This window comes from Panonychus citri, unplaced genomic scaffold (genome assembly GCF_014898815.1).
Source record: "Panonychus citri isolate SS breed McGregor unplaced genomic scaffold, ASM1489881v1 Contig00111, whole genome shotgun sequence".
NCBI lineage: Eukaryota > Metazoa > Arthropoda > Arachnida > Trombidiformes > Tetranychidae > Panonychus > Panonychus citri.
In genome coordinates this window covers 393,665-406,619 of record NW_026515516.1, presented here as the reverse complement: position 1 = coordinate 406,619, position 12,955 = coordinate 393,665, and the positions used below count along the sequence as shown (strand labels likewise).

Here is a 12,955-nt window from a genome sequence, read left to right as displayed (position 1 = left end):
ACATTTGATACACTCTTGAATCAGAATCTTTTTCATCTTTCTCCTCCTACTCTTTCATCATCGGCATCATTATTACAGAGGATTTTATCATCAACTGTAAAAGACACTTAGGATTATGATGATAATGATGATGATGGCAATGAAGAGTGAAGAGAGAGAGAGAGAAATAAAGTTTTAACCTCTAAAAATAGAAAAAAATAGCTCGAAATGATTACTTGAAACTTTTCATTCGAATTCATCTCTCAATTTTTTCAAATTCGGAAGAAAAGTTCTGGAACTTTCAATAGTATTGGAAATTATCCTTTTGACCTTATTGTAAAAGCGACAATCATCCTCATCATTGGCAAACCATTGATCATCTTTGTTATCACCATCAATATAGTCCATAAATTGTTATCATTATTGATCAGTTTTGAAAAAAAAGGTTCAAACCAATTGATTCAAGATCATGGTTGTTATCCAGTTAAGTGGTTACTTGATCATCCCTGGTGATTTAACATTGATTCAATCATTAAATGTATTATTATAATGCTAAAAGCAAAACAGTTCTGATAAAAATTTACATATTAGAAATCAATTGATGATGAGAAAATTTCTTATCTTGTTCATTTGTTGTGATACAATTTATTTTGCTGCAATCTTATGAGCATTTACATTCAAATATCGTGATTATTATCATACTCATTGGATCTTTCAAGCATGATAATTATAATCTCATAATATAACTTCCAACATTTCATCTTGAATGAAAAACAAATTATCGTAATAATAATCAGCATTCATGATAAATGTATATAAATAATTATAATTATCATGAAATTATGATGAAAATTCTTGTTGTTAGTAATTTCATCTCTATCAATTTGGTTCACACCTCAGCTGGGACAGGATGGATTCAGGACAGAACTCAAAATGACAAATTCTGCAAAAACTGAAAGAAATTGATATAAAAATAGTCTGAAAACAGGGTAAATATTGACCATTATTACCTGAGTCCAGTCTCAACTTCAAAACTTCAAATTGTTAATCGAAAGGGATAGTTGTGATAAATTCACGAGTAACAATTTAAGTCAACAATCAATTTTAATTCAGTTTGGACAATTGCTGGTGAAATGTTTGTCCCAACTCTCAACTCTGGTGATATAATTAAAGAGATGAGAGGTAAATATAATGTGTTGGGAGAAAATTTCATAAGTTTACTCTGATTTTGATTCCATGAAGTGACCAGGAAACTTGATGGGTGGACACATTTAGTAAACGTTCAAATGGATAAATGGATAAACATTTTCTCATCATCATCATCATCATAATCATCAATGGATGATAAGGATGAGGGAGAGAAAAAAAATCCTCATATATTATTATCTTTATGTATTATCAGCTAACAGCAATTGTGTCAATGTCTGTATGTGACAATAATATTAAATAACATGGAAAGTGAAATAAAGAGGAAGATGAAAGATGCTCATCCTCATCTTCACTTCTTCATGGAGTGAGAATGATGAGCGAAAAAACTTTCAGAATTGAAGTATTTTTTTTCTCTCTCTCTCTCTTTCCATCACTTGATGTCCAGAGTTTTAGGAGGATGGAGACTGGTCAAGTTTAAAAGTGAAATCATTAAAAATAGAAATGATGATAAAGTTTGTTTATCTTCCTCTTTCTCATCACCATCATCATCTTCTCATCATGTTTCTTATTTACACTTTGAAAATCGTTCTCGGAATTGAATCAAGGATTATATTCTGACACTGTTTTCTAATATGACACAAAGATAAATTGGTTAACATGAGGGAGAAAAAGAAGAGAGGGAAAAAAAACTCTAAATTCAGTTGATTGTTGTTCATGATTCAAAATCAGAACTTTCTCCTTTTCTTATTCACCAAGTTATTTTAACCATTTTTCATAATACCTGTTCAGGGAAAGTTGTTCATCTTTTTGAGGAGGGAAAAAATTTCTCACTCATATTCATTCATGTTTTTCAATTTTCTTGTCAGGTATTATTATTATATTGGAAACAATATATCCTCATGTCGTCTGTGACTGTTATTTGTTTCATCAATATAAATTATCCCCATGAATCAACTCAATTTAGGTTCAGTTCATCTATCAATATAATCATGATGATGATGAATACTTGTTGATGAAAAGTAGGAAAACAACAAAAGGTAACATTATTATTAAATGTAGCTTATTAATGTATTGTCATAAAGGGAACGATTTGAATTTTTATCAGTGAATCGAGGTTTTAAATCATCATTAGAAATATGATTAAATCACCAAGACTATCATGGTTATATCATGCTCAAGAATTAAAAGTCATACTAACGTCAAACTTGACCTGTATTTAGTTTCAATTGAAGTGTTTTGGAGAAGTTGATGAAGGTGAAATGATGGAAAACGGAAATGATGGTAGAGATGAAAATACTATCAAAATTCATAGTTTAAACTGCATCCATCTCATCGGAAAGTGATGAGGATGAAAAAAAGGTAAACGTAACAAAACAATTACATTTACATGAGCGATATTTAAGACTTTTTTTGTTATCATTTTACAAGAAAACGCACTTCCTCATGATGAGGAAAATTGCATGATGATGATAATGATGATGAAGGTTTCACTTTACAAGAAAAGTAAAAAGAGTGAGTGAGAGAGACAGAGACAGAGACAGAGAGGAAAACAGATGAAGATGGAAGATGATGCTTTACATTTCTATTTCATCTTCTCTTTTCTTTTTGCTTCTTAAGTTTGACAGGAAGATGAAGATAAAAGGGAGAGAGAAGATGCTAAGAAATAAAGTGAATAAAAAACAATTGAATCCAAAGGTGGATGAAGAAATGTCATGGAAGATGAGAGATGAAAGGTGAAAATGGAAAAAGACTAAAAGCAAAATGATGAGGATGCTAAAGATGATAAATACAATATAAAATAAACAGAATACGAAATCAATTTGCTTTTCACTTGACCACATGAAGATGATGATAAAAAGATGAGTCTTTTAACCTTTACCTATAAGATGAGGAAGATAAAAAATTTGCAGAATAAAAAAATGAAACAAAGTGAAAAGTTTTCCACCATTTTCATGGTGATTGTTGAAATGATGATTTCTTGTTCATGGAAAATGAGATGATGAAAACATTTACCCTGATAATCATATAGAAACTGATTGAAATGAGGGTGGACATTAATTTCCCGATGGACAATTGCAAAGTGAATGTCTAATGGTTAAAGGGAAAACTTCAACTGAACCAATCGTTTGTTATTCAATAATTTCAATTTCGATAAATATTGAAAATTGGAAGAGAATTTTTTTTCTTTTTCGATTTCTTTATATTTCTCATTCCAGATTCATTCATGAAAAACGATTATCACTTGGGAGTTGTGGAAATCAGAGAAAAACTTATCATTGTGATTCAATTTCCAAGTCAACCAGAATAATGTCTTAAAGGTAAAACATTCATACAAAGCTGATTAACTTAATTACTGACAGGGTAACAATAAATGGGAATTTCATGGTAAAAAAAAACAGCAATAATATCAATGGTAAACATTGATAACAGGGGGAAAATACTGAATCAACATTTGCCTTGAAGGTTTTGTTGATGAGGGAAAAAGAGTAACAAAATTTAATTGAATATAAATATTACATTCAACTTTTTCAATTGGTCTCATGAACACCTTGGGTATTGCTCAATTTCCATGTAAAATTATTACACTTTTCATCTAATCTCTTGAACTTTTCCTTCATCATGATTGTTATCATCGCACTTGAGGCTCTTCAGTTGAAATATTAAAATTTTGTTGATGAAATTTTGAAATAACCCGAAAGATAAACTAACAAATAAAATTATTATCTCATTCACGAGTCTCTTTTCATAATAATTTCATGATAAAACTTTACCAAAATATTATTGATATTAAAGGATTGATAATCTATTCTGAATTCATGGCATCAGAATGTCCAAAATTAAGCAACAAAAGATTCTCTTAATAGTTTAATAGGATTTTGAACGAACGGTTTTTCTGCTACCATTAAAATCACAATTAGAATCCTGAAAAAAAAGGATTAAAACAATTAAGCAAATCAAATCCAATTAGAATACATTGTATCAAAAAAAAATTCGTGTGTTAATTAGCATGATAATCAAAGTGAATATTTGATTAAAGGTAATTAAAGTTATCTGTTAAAGTTCAGTACTGTTTGATTATAATAATAATATTAAGCTAATATTGTGATTACTTAAATTTAATTTCTTCAACAATTAAAATAGATTCATGAATATTATCACAATGATTAAGTTAATTGTTGTGTAAAGTTTGTATATATAAATATTATAATGATAATTACTAATTAGTTTTTCGTATCAAATTGAATTCATTAATTATATTCATGGTCAATATAAATAAGTTGAACACAAATATTCATTGTGATGATTAGTTTTAATCATTGACCATTATGATTAGTTAGAGTGACGATAATTTAATATTATTGTAAAACAATGATCAGATTAATTTAGTGATTTGAATTAATTGACCTAAATAATAGTTAAAGGTAATCAAGACAATCAAATAAATAATAATGATGAAAACAATGATAATAATAAAGGAAACGTTTATTGGATGTTACAAGAGATAATCATTGTTTATTATTATCATTTGTTTCAACCTTAATCATTACAATCAAATGAAACAATCAAAACTAAATTGTTGTTTATCTTGACCATTGGATACAGTTAATATTTAAGACATTGTTTTGTTGATCATTTGGTCTCAAGGTTATTTTGATTGTTGATTGTTGAGAGTAATACAAATTGACCAGTGTTTTTTTTGCTATTTCTCTGCAGTTATAACTGTCCACTGGTCAGTTATATCTCTTACTATTTCCTTTCATCTACAATAGTAATTATTTGTTGTTTTTTCTTTGTTATTACAAATGATCAAATTGATTTGGGTCAGTTTAATCAACTAAAAATCAATACAATGTATTGATAAACATAATGATGATCATCATAAAATTGAGCCAATTGTTTCATTGCTGTTGTTTTAATGTTCATTGTTTATTAATTGATTAGATGAATGTTGAAGGTTTAGATGATCAATTTCGTATCAAATTGATCATCTGAATGGACAGAAAAATGTCCAGTTTGAAATTTGCGCGCTTCTGGTCATCACTTCTATTTTTATAACAACTTGTTTGATTTAGACGATTTCTTTTAACATGATTAACTATTTCTAATACATTTTGTATCAAGTGGATTGCGTGATTGTAATCATTTTGTTGATTCAATTGATTGAGTTATCATTTGATAAATTGTTTCCACAGTTGAACACGGAAAGAAAAGAAAGACTAAGTTTATCAATTTTTTTTCGCTTCCAAAATAATAGATAACATTTATGATGATGATGATGACCAGTCATCATTTAAGCTACCGGACCACAGAGACTATTAAAAAATACTCCTTCGATAGTATCTTTATCATTGGTGGGTTAAAACTCATGGAGGGATGAAAATCATATGTTTAGAAGATGAATTAAGAATTTTTCGTCTCTCTCTCTCTCTCTCTCTCTCTCTCTCTCTGTCTACGGTAATGGGATTGAAAGAAAGATTTTGAAACATCAGAAAGGAGAAAAGATAATGATGATGATAAGAAAAGAGGTAAAGCTGTGAAAGTAAAAGAACAAAAGAGCAAAAAAAGTAGACTTGAAATTCGAATCTCAGAAAGAAACGATTCCCTCAATGGGTATAACAAGGGAAATGATGATGGGAAAATGGAGAAAGTATTAGAAACAATGTTGATATTTTTCTCGAAAATTTCGAGCAATAAAGAGCAAGAAAAAAAACTAAAGCTTCGAATTTAATGTTTGAAACGAAATAGAAACAGAATCGAATTGAAACTTTGAGCGTTTCTAAAGTTAGATACAAAGAAATACTTTTCACTCTCGAAGGATACTCAATGTCCATCATCCATGTTCAAAGTTAATTAACAGCATTTATCATTAGGAATAGTTAAAGGGCATTTCAACGAGTTTTTCGCGTAAAACTTTTTTTCTTAAAGTATTCAGACCCTAGCCTCGAGTTTTGGAGGTTTGGGCAAAACTCAATTGTCATATTTTGATCAAATTATCAACTGTCATCAAATTATTTCGTGGTCACTCTGTTAGGATAGAGTTTCATAATTCTTTGATGATAACTGAAACTTGAATACTCGAACTTGTTTGAAACCTGGTTAAGCTTGTTGTGAGTCCTCACGAATCGTTTCGTAATATTAACATGAAAATTTCAACGGGTAAAAGAAATCGAAAAAGATTTAAGTTACTCTATTGATTAAATTCATCATGAAATTAAGTTAATTGATGACTCTGATGATCATGAACAATCAACGATTATCATGATGATGAGGATATAATCTTACCAATAATGAGAAAATTATGTCAATGAAAGATTTTTCCTTCCGAATTACAATGAAAACCATTAACATGATAAGAAATCAAGTCAAGTTTCAACTTTATCATCCAATCATTTTCTTGCTCATCATCATGTTCATCATGATGGTGATCAGGATCCTCACCATCATCATAAGTAACATCATTAAAAAAGGTTGATTTTGTTACTTTCACTTGAAGAAAACATCACAAGTGAATGACAATGAAAAAAAGTGATGAGGAAAAAAAAGAGTTGATGTAATTATCAGAGAAGAGGATGAAATTAAAGATCAACATGATGATAGAGATGAGGAAGTCAAAAAAAAGATGGTGATGAAAAAAGCAAATCCGAATCGGTGGAGATGATAAATTGATTACACAAACAAAATTACCGTTATGTTCATGATGAGAATTGAAACTTATTCTTATTACACAGGTAAGATTTTCCTCTCTCATATGATGAGCATATTATCATAAACATGGTAATCAGATTAGTGGAAATATTTTGATATCCTGTCTGAATATTTCCCCATCGATAATTAACTGGAATTAACAATAACGACAAACAATTAACGACCAGGAATTTAATAGCAAATTGTCGTTGAGCAAAGTTTAATTGGTGAAATAAAATGGAATTAAATTAAATTGAATTAATTGACTTAACAATCTCTCCTTAACAACCAATCAAAACTCAATCTCTTCTCCTTGATTAACTACTGCATGGAATTTTTTTTAACTTTGATTTCTTTTCAGCGATAATCTTTAACTATTATCATATGAGCTAATTTTATAGCTGTTAATTATGATAATCATCTGAATTGAATTGATATTCATTACATGAAAGGAATGATTTTCATAATGGTGATGTTACTCTTCATGTAAAAGACAAAATGAGTTAAATTAAGATTGAAGATTTTAATGGGAATGGAATAATTTTTTTCTCATTCATCTGAATTGGAATAATAAAAGTTGAGAGAAACTTCCAATTCACCCTCAGCATGGAACTGAACAATTGTTGAGATATCAGAATAAAGATAATGATGATGATGATGTTACTGTATTAGATATTGTTATGACTTTACTCGCACAAATTGGTAAGATGGAGAGATGAGAGAGAAAACTTTTCTTTTCATCCGAACTGAACCATTAACTAAGAGTTCTTATCGATTATTTAACATGAAATAATCGCCACCATGGGAAACTCAGCTGAACGTCTTGTTTATCTCAAGATGATAAAGGAAAAGGAAAGAGGTAATAATCAGAATCTAAAATATCACATCCAATATCAGAGACAAATCATAATCTATTATTGACTTTGGATCATTTTCATGACGAAACTTTTTCCTTCTTATACTTTATCATTATTTTACTTTTCGATTTCATCATCTTTGTATCTCTTTCACTCACTCATATGAAACTTTTTGCTGAATTTGCAGTTCACTCTTCATATCTTATGAACTTTTCTGTTCATCATAACAATTTAAGATCAAAATTAACTTTAATAACATTTTGTCTTCCTCGAGTTTTCATTATTATCTTCATAAGTATGATGATAATGATGATAAGTTTATCATCTCTAAGTAGTTACAAAGGAGATTCTGTATCATTAGACTGAAAATGATGATTCGTAATATTAATCATAAAGAAAATCGGGTAACAAGCGATTTATATGAATCGAACTTTGGTTTTTATTGTTTTAATGTGAAAAACAAAACGATCTAGAAACTTTCTAATGGTCAAGTTTCTCATCATCGGCTTAACTTTCTCTCACTCCAATTGACCAATGAGCTTAACACCATCAACTGGACAATAGAAACTTTCTCTAATCACTTCCTTGGTCATTACTTTTTCCCTTTCAAATGTTCATCAACTAATTCTGATGTAAACACAGAAAGTTCATCTCTTCTCATGGACAAGAATCATGATCACAAAACTCCTCATTAATACTTTGTATCAACATTCAGTTCGCTCCGTAATATTAATTATTCTTGTTACGAAATAAGATCAAGAATTTCAAAAAACAAGTTAACTTATTATTACCTGAGTAGGTAATTCACTTCTGAGTTGATTATAATAGATTCCGAATCTTAAATTTATAAAAACCATTTCCTTTTCCTACTTCGAAATAGTTTATCATCCATTCATTTTAAGCTTCAACCATCTCCAGGTAGGATTAATTTAATGAACTAACGTCATTTTCATGAATATAAATTTACCTTTATTTTTTGGTACAGCAAAAAGAAAACTGAATCAACATCGTTTAAACATCATTTTCATCAAAAGTTCAACGTATTTACCTCAAAGTAAACAGAATTCTGATTCAAAGTAAGATTAACTCTCAACTGAGAATTAATATAATTGTACTGAACGAAAGGTTCGTATTTTTTGTTTTCTTTTTCCGAATTTTTTTCCTTCTTCTCTTTATCCTGAAAGGAGGAACATTCCCTTTCTTTTACTTCTCATCAGTTTTCTTCCGTTCTGTCAGAAATGTAATATCTTTGAAAGTTCAGTGATTGATGTCACTTTCTCTTTCTTTATCTCTCTCTCTCTCTCTCTCTCTCAGTTTAAGTCTCATCATCATCTTTATCTTGTTTCATTCTCATCATAAGCATCATCAAGAATGAAATTAATTTGATCAAGGATGAGAATAGATATTGATAACTGAGATGAAGGAGAGAAAATATTCCAAACCTTTCATGTTTATCATGAGAATCGTTGGAAAACTCAATTGATAAATTTCATCTGATAAAAATGCCAACAAGTTTCGTTATTATTAATATCAAATATGGATAAACAGAATTGAAAACAAGCAAATGAAAAATGTTTCACATGAAAAATGTTGATAGTGGATTCTTATCGCTATTCCTTTGTTATGAAAGTTCAGCTGATGATCTGGTCAAATATTTTGTTGTGTTTTGATTGAATTATCGTTGGAAAACTGATCTTGAAAGGGAAAAAGGATCATGATTGAAATTGCTCAGCTTATTATCTGAGTTTCATGTAAGAATTCATGTTATACTTGGAAAATTTTAGTCAGAGAAATTAATTTCTTACTTTCAGTTTATGTCAAAAGAAAAAGAAAAGAGAAAATTTTTCCATCTTCATGATACTTCTTGTCACTCACAACATGATGATGATAAAGATTCTTGAAGGATATTATCATCAGACAATAGTGATAAAGTTTGAGAGAGAGAGAGGTAAAAATAATGAGAGAAGATGAAGTTTGCTTTTTATGGTCCCTTCTGATTCATTACATTGTTACCAATTGTTGGTCAACAAAAGATGATGAAGATGATGACAAAATAATGAGAGTGATCAATTCCGATCTTGTATAAGTTTATCATGAGAGGGTGGGGTAAACTCACCAGGACAAGGTTATCAACACCAAGTGTACGAAAGGTCAAGGCAAAGAGATTGGTTAGTTTGAGAGAGTAAGGAAAAAAATCTTATTCCTTGACCATCATGATGGAGGAAAAAAGTATCTGAATGATTATCATAATCATCTTCATGTTATATAACAGGGTAACGATAGAAAGATAATCAGAGTTATGAGAAAACCACATGAATGGTTGGAAATGAGAAAAAGAGTTCTGAAAAGAGAGGGAAATAAAATCGTTGGACTTTCACTCAAGAACCTGAAACACAAGACGATAACTGAAAGAAGTGAAAATCGAAGGAAAAAAATTTCGTACAAATAATGGAAATAGAATTCATTGAATCCTCATGATAAATAGCGAAAAAATAAAATAGTGATGATGAAAGGTTATCAACATCTCCATGAGTATAAATGATGAAATACTTATGAAGAATGGGAATGACCTTATTTCTCAATCACTTCCATGAGAAGTTCAGTTTAATCCCGATATTTTTTTCTCTTCTCATTTAGATGATTCATGAAAGATAGTGAAAGAGAATAAAGTTTTCATGGTGAGAAAAATAGAAACATGAAATTGTTCATCTTCATGAGGAAGAGTTTGTAACAGGAGGTGATAAGTAGTAATATTAGTTGCCTATTTCTGCTCTCATCTTTGGCGTTTTTATTGATTCTTCATTTTTATCACCATGAAATGAACATGAAAAACATGAAATATTAGTTTTTGAGTTGTTATGGTGAAAATCGTCATGATTCTGAGCTGGGATGGTGAAGATGGGAAATTTTGACACCAGATGATAATAACTATTATACAGGGAAATTCTTACTTACGAAAAAAGTTGATGAATTTCCCTGAATAACAATAATAATCACAAAAGATGAATGAACATCTTCAGGGGGTGTGGTCATGATAAAAGAGGGATACCTTAAGAAAAAAGAGAAAAAGAAAAACTTTTCTATGAATTTTTTGCTTTTCTTCTGATTTTTCAGGCATCATGTCCATTTTTTGGACAGTTCAGGACAAAAAACCGGAACAGTTGTATTTATCCATCGATTTATTCACTCATGTTAACTGAATTGGAAAATGTGTTCGAAAATCTGATTTCAAGTTCACCTTCTGAACAGTTTACCATGAGAAAAGAACAGAAATTTTCTGGGAATGTTTTATTCTTAATCGTATGTAATAGATTGTAGAAAAATATCTTCGAATTTCTATTTTTTCTCGACCAAAAAAGTTTCGAGGCAGTTTTAAGGTTAAGTTAAGTTTCTATCTCGTAAAAGGATCAGAACAATTTACAAAACTTGAAACTGATAGTTACCCGAATTTTTATCAAGATGAAACTTGACAATGATAAGGTATCACTAATAGAGTAAAATCCATGAAAGAGAATTGGTTTCATCGAAATTTTTTTTATTCTTTTCACAATCGAAGCTGAACTTGTCCACATTCTAAGTAATCCGATGATATTTTTCACTTCCCTTCATGTGCCAATATAATTTTCTCGCTCCTTGCACCTTCATATCAAGTGACAGTTGGACAGACCTTAAGGAAGAGTACAAGGTGAACAGAATCGATATCAAGCTTAACTTGTTCTCTTTCAGAACTTTACCAATTATCTCTCAAAAAGAAACAAATTTCCCAACGAACTTTTCAATAATAACTCACAAGTAAAGTTCGAAGTATCAAAATGAAGGAAAGAATATGAGAGAACAAGAGAGAAAGAGAAAGAGAGAGAATATTTATTTCATTTTTCTCCTTCCAATTCTCGATCAACTCACTAACTTTCCAATTGAATCTCTTTTCTCATCTTCATCTGATTATTCTGAACAGTTGAGGGAGAAAAACTTTTCCCATTCTATGTAAAAGCAAATATCAAATAATGGATAGAGACTATTCATCAATCACAGTTTTCTTTTACTTCCCTCTGCTCGTTTAATCATGATAGGAATCTGAATGCTGAAGGAGGATAATGATGATCTTGATGACATTCAGAATCAACAGAAGAAAAGAAAGAAAAAGACAAGATGATGATGAAAGATGTAAGAAAAAAAAGTCTTAAAAGCTTCGGGTGAGCATTGAGGAAAAAAACTCAAATCGTAAAAAAATGTCTCCATTTTTAAAGCTAAACAATCTTAATGATTCATGTTGATGATGAATGAAAATTATTCAGTCCACTATTGCTTATCCATGATGATGGATACATGATGATACAGAATCTGAATCTTTTTTCAATCATTGGTTACGATTATCAACCGATGGGATGAAAATGATTCATCAACTCTGCTTGAAACTTTTTCAATGAAATCATTAGTTTGCTAGATTTGGATTTGTTGACTTCGATTACCAATTGATCGCCATCATAATATATATAAATATTATCAATTATCAGGGATAATGACGATCAACTAATCGTTCATGGATGTAATTATATTGGTCGAGAAGAAAAAAGTTTCCATCCAAATTCATCTTTCCAAGTTTTCTCTATCGATATGTTCAATGGATTGGAAACTTTTTCACACAACTTTTCACTCTTTCTATCAGAAAAGTTCGAACTCATTTGAACAACAACAGATCGACAAAATATATCATCATGTTTCCATCATAATATTATCTCTCATATATGTAAGGTTCATGATGATGATAATCATGGAATAGATAATAGTTTATATTGATGGTTTTCGATAGATTTTGATCGCAGCAAGTTGCTTTTCCGGGTTCATAATAAATGTTGCATTTATTTAAGACCCTTGAGATGATGATAAAGATGACATGATGATGATATGTATATTACTTTGCATAAGGTAAACTCAAGTGACCTTAATCAGGTTGTATATTTACATGATAAATTTACCGAGAATACAAGAGACAATATCAATTACTCAGCGAAATTGAATGAATCATCTTGATTACATATTGTATTAACAAATTGATTATGTTTTGTCAATCAAGAGTCAATGTAATCATCTAAAAAATTTAATATCCGTTAATTTTGCCCGTTTTTTAATTAACTCAATTTTCGTATCCTAAATGATGAAAAAAAAACTAAGGTTGAGATACAATTTTTACCATAAGCTTTTTGTTTGTCTATTTTTGTTTCAGATAGACAAAAGTTTCAATCAAACTATTCATACATACAGTACATGTATTCACATATACACAA

General features: G+C 29.6%; 1 protein-coding gene across 1 annotated transcript in view; it reads right to left on the bottom strand.

Annotated features, from left to right (window-relative positions):
- The window catches only part of LOC128389845 (neuroligin-1-like), a 68,819-nt gene that overhangs the window by 51,770 nt on the left and 4,094 nt on the right, over positions 1 to 12,955 (bottom strand).